The following is a 9,872-nucleotide window of genomic DNA, read 5'->3' on the forward strand; positions in this document are numbered from 1 at the left end:
AATGGAAAATGATAAAGCCTACACAAATTAAGCATGTGGGCGTATGCAACTTGCTGTGGTATGCTTGATCTTCCACAATAAAAACAGTCTGTGGATTGAATCTTGGACTATTAACCAGGTGTTCAAAACATCCCATTTGCCTGAAAGACCTATTGTTAACTAATTCTTTAGTATTATGAATTCTCTCCATTCACACCCTCCCATGCAGATCAGTCAGACAGACATGTGGTATGTGTGTTTGCATGTGTGTGTTCACACGTCAGTGATGTGTTCATTAGAGCAGAGAACAACTGTCTTAGAATAGAGTTCTTTTGATCTCTGGGAGGTAGAGATCATACGATCTTCAAAATCCCACACTGTGTAACTCTAAACTAGCCACTGTTTTCTTCAGTAACACATGAAAACATGATTTTTGTTCTATTTCCTTAAAATATTGTAAAATATTTGAATTAAGAGTTAAATCCCATCCCATTTGGCTTGGTACCCCCCAGATAAAAACAAGATATTAATGTTTTGAAGTGTTTAACTAAGGAAAACACCTTGCACATTGACATGCTTCCTAAATGCTTTATTTTTCTTTCCAAAGCTAAAGTAAGAGTCAAAAATCACATCTAAATTGAGTTGAATACTGTCTTCCCCAAAATTCAGGTTTACCTGAATGTGAACTTATTTGGGAATAGAGTTTTTTCAGGTGTTATTTGTCAAGTTAAGATGAGATCATACAGAATTAGAGTGGGCCCAAATCTAATGACTGGTGTTCTGATGAGAAAAGGGAGATTTGGAGATAGACATACAGAGAGGAGAATCCCATGTGAAGACACATGGTGAGAACACCATTTGACAAGAGGGCAAAGGTTGGAGTGATCTGTCTACAAGTCAAGGAATGCCAAGTCTCACTGGCAACCCAGAAAAGCTAGGAAAAAGCAAGCAAGGAAACTACCCTTGAGGCTTCAGAGAGAACATTGTCCTACCAACACCTTGATTTCAGACTTCTTGCCTTTAGAACTGTGAGACAATGAATTTCTGTTATTATAAGCCACCTAGTTTGTGGCGTTTTGTTACAACATCCTAGGAAAGGAATACAATGTCTTTTGTTTCTTGCATTGAATTAGTCAAATAACAATCTTCTAGAAACTTCCTGAAGCATCCACTGTCCTTACTTGGGAAACTAACCCTTCAGAGGCTGTAGAGGGATAAATATGCTGAAGACAAGGATGGTAAGCAGTAAGTCCATTCAAATGAAATTTTGATTCAAGGTGCATTTTACTGCTCCTACCCTCAAACTGAAGATGGAAACTAACTGGAATCTCTGAAAAATGACCAATTGTCCTACAACAGTACTTCATCCTAAAATATGTAGAAGTGGGGCTGAAAATACCACAGGAAGAAAGATTCCTCCGTCCCCTATTACAAGAGTTCTGTATCGATTTCCCATTGCTGCCATAACAAATCATCACAAATGTGGTGGTTTAAAACCATGCGTATTTATCACATTATGGTTCTACAGGTCAAAAATCTGGTGAGCTCAGCTGGTTTCTCTGCTTTGAGTCTCAGAGTCAGCAGAGCTGCATTCCCTTCTGGAAGCTCTAGAAGACTCTGTTTCCAGGTTTATTCCATAAGGTAACAGGACTGAGATCAACTGGGGCCACCCTGAACTGCCAGAGGCCTTCCTCTAGGTGTGGCACGTGGGCCCCTAATGTCAGAGCCAGCCACAGTGCGGCAGAGCCTCTCACCCTCCCCACCCCTTCTTCCTCCTCCTCTGCCACAGCAACTCTCTGACTCTTCTACTTCTTTTCAAGGGCTCGTGTGATCACACTGAGCTCACCCCAACATTCAAGCTTAATTCCCTTTATAGTCTGCTGATTAGTGATTCTAATTTCTTCAGCAAATACCCAGATTCATATCTGATTAAATAATCAGATGGAGGACATCTTCAGAATTCTGCCCAACACATGAGTATCAACAGACTTACTCAGAGAGCCTCCTAAACAACACCCGGAGCAGATTCCAGGCACAACAGGAGGCTGTGCTGTCTATCTTGTGGTTGTTCAGGCTGGTGGGTCTGGACGTCCTTCCAAATCTGGGATTCCAGCATCATCAATGCTGACCACATCTACCACCCAAGAGCTCCCTGCTAAGCCCGTCCAGGGTCCTATCTCCATCCTTCTGTTGCATTGAAGCTCATATAATCTCACTACCAGCTGTAAAAATGCAACAAACCAAGCAAACAACCAAGCAAATGGAGAGTGGGGGTAATTCTCTGCAACCCTAATAGGATGTAGTTAGGCAGCATGCTCTCATTTCTAGACCACGAGGGTCATTGCTGTGATCACCAGGGCCCCAGTTTCCTTTCTTGTACACCAGGAACACACACCAACAGTAACGGAAGGAGCTCTGGGTACTGAGGGAAGAAAGGAGAAAACCTGATCTATGTGCTCAGGATTGTTATTACTTAACTGCAATTATGCTTTCAAGAGAGTGTTACTTTAAGAACCGCCCATTTAATTTCTTAGACTTTGAAAACTTTCTGGTAGAGTAATTGCCTGACATAGAACACCTAGGAGGCGAATTGAAATGAAAAGCCTTTTACTGAGTGGCAAAAATAAAGCATTAAATGCTTGATTGGAAGTTCAATGTCACTAATGGGGAATGCAAAAAAAAAAAAAAGAGAGAGAGAGAGAGAGAGAGACCAGATGAATGCTCCTTGTTCATGGCCTCTCTTCCCTGTCTGCCGTTTCTCTTCTCTGTCATTGTGGATCATGCCAATTCCCCCGGAAATCCCAAAGTGGTTTGGAAATCCTGTTTTTCTTACTGAAAACAAGAAAAGGCAATTGATTGGTTTGGTCTGTTGAGTGGTTTCTTGCTGAAATTACTTCCTTAAAAGATTTTAAATAATCCAGTCTCGTATCGTATTAAGACTGGGTCTGACATACCTGGGTCTTTCATTGCTGGGACCTCAGGGGTCATGGAACCCTTTGTGCATCTGATTCATCGACTCTGATATAGGGCAGCAACAGCAACTACTTAGATAGTTAAGAAAATTAAAAACAGAAAATTTCTGGCACGCATTAGACTCTAAAACATTAAATCTTTTTACCCTATTCTCCCATCTCTTTCTTTAGGTTCTAATTAGTCTCTGGCTTTTGTACACAGGCATGTGGAAAATAGATTTCAAGTCCTCTGAAAGCAAGAACTATATGCCAAAATGATTCCGTGAAAATGGTAATTGACAGACATTCAGGAGATTTAGGCCCAGGCATGCAAAAGTGACCTTGATTAAGTCGGTTGCCTTCTCCCTAGCAATTTCCACAGGTCTGAGAGGTTATTTAACCACGTGGATTGTCCAGCTCTATAATGTCAGGTTAACGCCTACTTTTCACCTCTTTGAAGACTCTACTGAGCAAGCAGTCAGCATTCAAATGAGTGCTTACTGGGTGAAGGTTCTCAGGATGATAGGTTTAGTGACAACAGCTGCTGGGCAGCAATGGGAATAAATCCTAAGCAAATCATTCTTGATTTTTGACCAAATATTTCTGAGAGAATTTGAAAACGACAGAATTTCCCCTTGGGAGCTGGAAGACAATAAATGATGGCTAATGCTCAATTTCCTCATAAAGTATGTTTGGATATGCACCAGTCTTTCTAGCTACTTTTTTTTTTTGTTCCCAATAATCTATTTCTCCTTTGGGGGCTGGAGAAATAGGGAGGATGCAATGGAAAATTCCAGAAGGTTGTAAAGTCTCGAGAAGTTCCCACAGACTGTAATCTCACATCAGCTTTTGATGGTGGCCAGAAGACCTGGTACTTAGGTGTTATTTTTATTGAGTTTTAATTTACATTGAATTAAATTCTCATATTATAAGTACATTTTTGTGTTTTGACAATGTAAACACCTTCATAACTATCATCCCAATTAAGATACAGGCTAGTCCCTTTACTTCAAAGAGTTCCCTGTGCCCTTCTCTACTCAACCCCCAAGGCAACAAGTGCTCCAATGTCTAGCCCATTAACTTAGGTTTGTTTGTTTGTTTGTTTGTTTGCTTGCTTGCTTTGCGTTTTGTATTGTTTTACTTTGTTAAGGCAAGTTCTCACTAAACTGCTGAGTCTAGCCTCAAACTTACGATCTTCCTGCCTCATCCGCCTGAGTTGCTAGGATAACAGGCAATTCTAGAAATGGATTTTGTGTACATGGAATCCATAATATATACGCTTTTTTACCTGGCATATTTTGCTCAATATGTTTTGAGATTTATCTATATTATTGTGTACAAGTCCATTCCTTTTTATTACACATATTCTAGTGTATGAAAATGTTATAATTTATATATCCATTCACTTGTTGATGGACATTTGGGTTGTTTCTAGTTTCAGGTTTTTGTGAATAAAGCTATTATGAATATCCATATATTTTGTAGGTGTATTTTATATTTCTCATGGGTCAGTAACTGGAAGTATAATAGGATGGATGTGGAGCCTGAGATTTGGCATTTTGAACCAACTCCCAAGTGATGTTGATGCTAATGGTCCTCATACGACTATACTTCATGTAGCACTGGGTCAGATTTTCTATCTCACTGTGATGACTCTCTAGTGAGAAAGCTTTGTCTTAGAGAAAAGTAATAAGAAAGGTATCTTGCCGACTAATACTAGGCCTAGGGCTGGCTATAAGGTATTTTTTTTAATGTCTTGCTACATTGAGGGGGTACATAGAATTGGAATTTCAAAGACTAGTTACATTGCAAAGTTAAATGAAAATGGTCTAGGTTTGCCTCCATGTTTTATGATATATAGATGATAGATATAGATATGACATGATAACAGGCAACTTTGCATTTTTAAATGGAGCAAAATTCATTTCAAGAAAAACTCAATATCATACTTTTTTAATGCTTTTCCCACAAAAGAGGGAAACCACCAATGGGATTCAGCTTTCTCTAGGGCTGTTTGCTATTTTTTTCCAAAACACTTTTTCAGCAGCCACACGAATCCAGTTCTCCACGCACCCTTCATCAGATTTCCAGATTGAGTGTTTAATTTCCCTACCAAAGCAAAACTTTGGCTATTACTTGATTAATTTAACCACATTCTTCTTTGTCATTAGAACAAATCTAAATGTCTCAGCTGACAAACACCACTTGAGGAACATCCTGATTCTGATAAATGCTTGCCTAAAATGCCTTGTAAGTATTATTAGCAAAAATGCTTGTTTGATTCCGTACTCCTGCTCTAAAAGCCATCAGTGGGAGATGTGGGATCCAGATGGGAAGGGGTGGCAGTACCCTCAGGCACAGACAGGTAGTATGCACAACCTATATTTGTGAACCCATGAATTTTTTAAGTCAATTTTCCTTCCTCTTATTTTTTCTGTTTTTCCATTTTTAGGTTCCCAAAGGAGAGCTCAATTATTCACTGCTGACAAAAATGGCCATTGATTATCTTGAAAATACAGGCAAGAAAAAAGAGGTAATGATACCAACTGCTCAGCTGCTCAAATAGTCAGCTTTTTATTAATAGATATAATTGTTTTTCACACCTTATTAAATAATATGAAGAAGAGGAAAGAAGCAGTATTATTGGTGATTTTTAATCAGGTTTCTATAAGTCTCAGTCATAAAGTAATCATTCAAACAAATGAAGGAAGACAACACAATCAATAACTGTACTAAGTATCTATTAAAAGAATAATGTCTCCTTTTAAGATAAAGTACGTAAAAGTATCTGATTCAAGTAAATCACTTTTCTTTATGTACTTTACCACTTTATGAAAAACAAATTACAATTAATTCCACTTAATGATTACATATTACGTACAAAATAATGTACCATTATTATTTCTAATATCTTTATCATTACAGGGGATTATTGCTATTATTAATAGTACTAACTGTAACTATACCTCATTCTACAAAGCACTTTCTCTATGCAATGCATTTTGCAGCATTAATGAAGTTAGTTCACACAAATCTAGAGTTAGATGCTCATTCTTTTTAAAGAAATTTAAACTTAGAGAACTTAGTTTAAAGAGCTAAATCTCTGTTAGTAAATTTAAGATCTGCCTGGGAATCAAAAGCATCTGTGCCTGGCTCTAAAACCCATGCTCCTTGCCCCTCCCCTATTACCACCAGCTAAGAGGTTCAAAGACAACACAATGTGATAGGATTCAATGATCAATAAGGTTAACAGAGGGGTTTCTCTGCATCTACTAGCCCAAGATGGCGACCTGTTGTAGAAGAGCTTTGCATTGATTGTTCTTTACCTTGAGCTTCCTGTTTTCTTACTTTGTGTATGAAACCTTGGTACCTGAAGCCTGTTGTGAAGTATTCAGTTGTGATGTTCCTATTTTTATGTCCTGATTGCTGTACCACTAATTTTACTAGCAAAGAAAATTTGGATTTTTGCTTTGTTAGAATAACTTATTTACTATTAAAGTGTCACCCGCCCTCTTGTTCTCTCAGTACCCTATGAAGGTACATTTTGTCCACAATGGACATATAGCTAATCCAGTTATCCCAGGACAGGGGAGGGGATACAGTGGATGGAGGAAATCCATGAGGTCTCCCTTCTGTAGATGTATTTATTAACATCCTTAACATTAGTCCCTATTCTTTTATTCCTTTCTTCTCTTCCACAATAAATTCGTTCTACCAGTTTCATTAAGACAGGCCACTCTGGTATTGTGGAAGGATGGCTTCTGGAGTCAGATAGATCTGGGTTACAATGCTATTTCTATGTTTTAATAGTTGTGACTACACCATTAACTTCTCTGAACCTCAAATTTCATGTTTGCAAACTGCTACAAAGGAATGTTCTGAGGATTTAAGAGGCAATAATATGTTAAAACCTAGTACATCAAAGATGCTCAAATAATTAGCATCGGTTCACTTCCTCCCTCCCTCCCTCTTCTGCAGATGTAATGGGGAAAAAAAGGTATCTGTTTAATAGCGATAATATCTCAAAGTGGAGCAGTGGAGAGAGACCTAAAAGCAAATCTGTTTTTTTTTTTTTTAAATGGTGTTAAATAAGCCAGCAACTCATCTGCCTCTGTTTCTTTCCTTTATTCAAAATAATACTTATTGGCTGTCTAATATGCTCAAGGCACAAAGGATGATGATAATCCAGACATTTAAAGATACAGAAGAACAAAGCTCCAGAAGGTGGAAGTAGCAGGCACAAAAGCCCAGGGACAGAAATATCTGATAAATTCAAGGATCCGGGAAGAGATCAATATAGTTGCAATGTGCAGAGTTCTGGGGAGCATTATGAAATGACATTGAAAGTGGGCAAATGCTAGGCCACAGAAAGTTTAATACCATCCCTTCTCTCACCCTGAACTGGCCATTTTCTTAAACCAGCATGACTCTACTATTTACAGAATTACATGATATGAATCTTGCTTTACTTCTGGATGATCCTGTCCCTGTTGGCTGTTTGTTACAATGGTCTTCCCCATCCCACCCCCCACTGTTGGTACAGAGATTCTAACTTCAGTGCATATCATAAAGAAAAAGCATGACCAAAGCATTTTAGGCTTTTGAGATGACCAAATCAGGCAGGATTGCTTAATGGTTGAAAGTGTAGCTTCGGGGTAGGAGCAGCCCACTTTAGATTCCCAGCTAAGGTATATGCTTGGCTTCACAATGCATAGCAAGTCCCTTTGCTTGCTAATTCTAGCTCTGCAGTAAATGGAAGCAGATGGTTCTAAGAATTAAATTCTGCTCCAGTGTACTTCACATGGCACCTGACACATAAGGGTCTAACACAAGATATCCATTGATATTATTAATATGTACTATCACTTTTCAAAATAAACATCTCACTTGATGATTGCTCTCAAAAACTAGGAGGGACAGAAACGATCTTTATTTTTCAGATCAAGTTTGTAACTGCCAAGATGTTTACCTGTGTCTTCTCCCAATTAGGTAAAATTAAGAGTTAATTAATTTTCAGTAGTAATGATTTTCTCTGTTGTCCTTAAGTCTCATCTTATGGTAAGAGACGTGAGTCTGAAGAGTGTGTAGTTAAGTTTCAGCAGCCCAAACCATGCATCCCATGCATTCATTTATTCCTTACATATTAAAAATGAGCACCTATTCCGTGCTAGATCTGATGTGAGCACTGGGTATAATATATAATATACAATATAATAATAAGGCTTAGTGACATTTTGTTATAATATTTGCAGACTAGCAGATGTAGGAAGCAGTAAATAAACACTTTTATTAAGTTGTTAAGACACAAGTACAAACTACAAAGAGAAGTATTTTAGAGATGAGGATGGAGGTCTTGGACCCTGGGAAAGCCTTCTTGAAGAAAGATGCACATGGACCAGATTTAATGGGTAATTGAGAAGGTGTGAGATATTAAAAGGAGAAAGTGTGTTCTCCTGGTTGAAGTCCTAGTTAGTGGATGAGTGATTAACAAAGAACCATTGAGGGCTGAGGTTGTAGCTCAGTGGCAAAGCACTTGCCCAGCATGTGTGAGGCACTGGGTTCGATCCTTAGTACTGAATAAAAATAAATAAAGTCATGCTGTCCATCTACAGCTACAAAAAAAAGCATTGAGTCATGGGCTTGTACTCAGAAGGCCATGAATACACAGGAGTTAGAGGAGCAGGTTTAGAATTGAAATATCAGAATTCTCATGGAGGCATGGCCTTCTGAACTCAGAATCAGGTTGAACAGGACAAAACTTTGTGTTCTACACACATGAAAACAAACCAATCAGAACACTTGTGGAAAATCCAGCAATGGAGATTATCTGCGTTTCCACTATACTTAATCTCTACTTTTTTATTTTGGACGTTCCAGAATTTGAAGACTGCTTCCTTTGCATTTAGTCCAAATATGAAGCAGAACCGAAACTCTAAGATGCTCCCTTCTATGGTCTTACTTCTGTACTTCCTGCTGGGTTCCCAGTGGGTTTAATCTTTAGGGGATACACTGAAGGCTCAGTGTGGATCAATGATCCTTTCAAACATCATGCATAACACCAAGCCTCCTGATAAAAATCTCTAGGAGAGTAACAAAGTGGGTCATGATGTCTAATCCTCAAGGAAAATATATTCAACTTGCTTAGGACCCCACACCAAAGCTGTAACTGCTGCTCCATTTGTTTTTGTTTTTGTTTTTGTTTTGTTTTTTTCAGCCTCTGTGCTCATGGAAACAATCCTACAACATTCCTTTTTGGTTTTCAAATTGAATTGTGCATTTGGTTGGCTAAAAGTTCCTTGACAAGTCTAGGAGACAATTGCAGAAGCACCTCGAATTGAACAAGTGTCCCCTCCAGCTTTAAAATTCAAGAAGTTAAGATTGGTCACATTTTTGTAATTCTTAAAATACATAAACACACACACCTTCCCTTCTGAAGACCTGGGTAAAGCTGGGTTTTTTAGACCTATACAACTTGTTGGTAATATGGATAGAAAATATGAATGGAAGTAATATTAAAAACAAGGATAGCCTTGTAATGACTTGATTGAGGCCCTCATCTCATTAACAGACATGCATGATGTGCTCTGGCCTATAGAACATACACGTGATTAATCTTCACAGTATTTTTAGGGAACTTTTAAAACAAAAGACAAGCCATCTTGTTTCTGATCACAGTAGAAAGAAGCCATAAACTGTGCTCTTAATTAATCCAAGCAACCCTGCTGACCAGTAATGTATCTATTTCTCAGAATCTAGGCTAATTTTAGCAAAGAAAATACAGTCATACAAAATAATTTGGCTTCTTATTCTCCTGAACATCTCTGAAAATTTCTGATTCTTCTTCTACATTGCTTCGATTCATCCCTTGAGCCAGCTCATAGGACAAAGTAGTAAGCCAACAATGCTCCCTGCACCCTACCCACAAAGACGTCCACAGCCTAA

Source organism: Marmota marmota, unplaced genomic scaffold (genome assembly GCF_001458135.2).
Source record: "Marmota marmota marmota unplaced genomic scaffold, marMar, whole genome shotgun sequence".
In the NCBI taxonomy this organism is placed as follows: domain Eukaryota; kingdom Metazoa; phylum Chordata; class Mammalia; order Rodentia; family Sciuridae; genus Marmota; species Marmota marmota.